The 1,691-nt window shown below is 29.4% G+C and overlaps 2 protein-coding genes across 4 annotated transcripts in view; one reads left to right on the top strand and one right to left on the bottom strand.

Moving 5' to 3' along the window:
• Positions 1-1,691, bottom strand: part of LOC106458403 (galactose-1-phosphate uridylyltransferase-like) — a 38,780-nt gene that overhangs the window by 4,514 nt on the left and 32,575 nt on the right. The window lies entirely within an intron of this gene.
• Positions 1-1,691, top strand: part of LOC106458396 (enhancer of mRNA-decapping protein 3-like) — a 22,968-nt gene that overhangs the window by 20,402 nt on the left and 875 nt on the right. The window lies entirely within an intron of this gene.

Below are 1,691 nucleotides of genomic sequence, written 5' to 3'. Positions count from 1 at the left end.
TATATATATATATATATATATATATATATATATATATGTGTGTGTGTGTGTGTGTGTGTATGTTGTAGAGCAATGGTTACCAAACTTTTCACTGATGACACCCTAACCCACTTATCTTCATTTGCTTGACACCCCTCCTGCCATGTGCAATATGTTTTTTTGAAAGTTTTTTATGTTCTTAATTATTTTTTATTTCGTGGAACTCTCACAACACCCCTAGTAACTTGCAGTGACATACAGTTTGGAAATCACTGTTGTAGTCTTATTTACAGACTAAATTTATACAATTTTACTGCTTCTTTGTGAGTGACATCTGTTACAATTATAGTTTGTAATAACAAATTTATAGGCATCCTCAAAAACTTGCTAAACAAAATGGAGAGCCTATAAGACACTTCTTCAGTATTGGCAAGTAACTATGTTCTACATTACTACAGGATCTTCAAGGCTCCATTCCTGTTGGTACTATTTAACATAGCTTATATAATATTTGGCACAAAAGAATCTTTAAGCAGAAATTGAGAAACCAAGAATTTCACTGCTTAGTTGCATGTGTTGAAGCTAATATGTTTTTAACTGTTCTACACCCCCCACCCCCACATACTGTATTATTTTCTGGATTAAAAGAGAAAGTTGTTCTCAAAAATAGAAAAAGGTACTAGTACACACAAGAATGTCTACTGTGTTAACTCAGGTGTGTGAGAAAGAATAGTGCCAGCCATATGTTAAGTGTACTATTTTTTGTAGTCAAAATCAAATATTTTTTTAGTCCATTCCTTACAGTACCAACATTTTTGAAAGATTAAGTTTTATTTCTTACCATTGAAATTGATATATGAGAAACTTTAACTTTTACTTCTCCTTTTTTTATCCTATCTTAACCTTAGCTTTTTTATACAAGAAATTATTTTAAATTTGTGGAAAAATTAAATACTACTTGTTCACAGAATGTTAATTGAACTTTGCAAGTACAATCTGTCTGTCTGTCTCTCTCTCTCTCTATATATATATATATAAGATAATTGTTACTTATTGATGTAAATGTTTGGTTTATTAATTTTTGAACATAATATTAAATACCATCTTGATAGAAGTAACAAAGTTCCTTAACTTAAAAAGAGAATAAAAAATGATCCAAGTCAAACTAATAATAATTTTAAACCGACAGAATTAACCCTCTTTAAGAAGGAGTACATACTTTTAAGTTGTTACTCATAAATTTATCAGATCTGTAGAACAAGATACAGTCCAATACAATCAGAAATGAAAGAAGTAAAATACTTAAAGAAGTAAAATCATATATTCAAATATAATGATGTGTTTCATGTTGTTATGTAGAGATCAAAATTAAGTAAAACTTGATAGAGAATGATGTTATTTACATACTTGAGCTTGCAATCCCCTTCATTGTTATTGAGCATAACATCTCCTAAGGTATAAAAACTTTTGAGTAGTTGTTTTTCAAAAAATAAATTCTTACATGTCATTACTTTGACTTGTTAAAGCTGTCTTCCAAAAATTTCTTGATGAAACAGTGTCTCACAGATGTCTTAGTTCGAAGGACATGCTGTAGAACATGACATACTTTAATTATAGTATATTGGCACTTGTGTATAAAGTTAAAATCATAAATAATATTCAACGTTAAACGGAATCCTGAGGATGATATTGTAGCGTCGAAACATGTAGAG

The sequence above is a fragment of the Limulus polyphemus genome, unplaced genomic scaffold (assembly GCF_000517525.1).
Source record: "Limulus polyphemus unplaced genomic scaffold, Limulus_polyphemus-2.1.2 Scaffold456, whole genome shotgun sequence".
Taxonomy (NCBI): Eukaryota; Metazoa; Arthropoda; class Merostomata; order Xiphosura; family Limulidae; genus Limulus; species Limulus polyphemus.
Note: the sequence above shows the minus strand (reverse complement) of the source record. Positions and strands in the feature narration are given on the sequence as shown.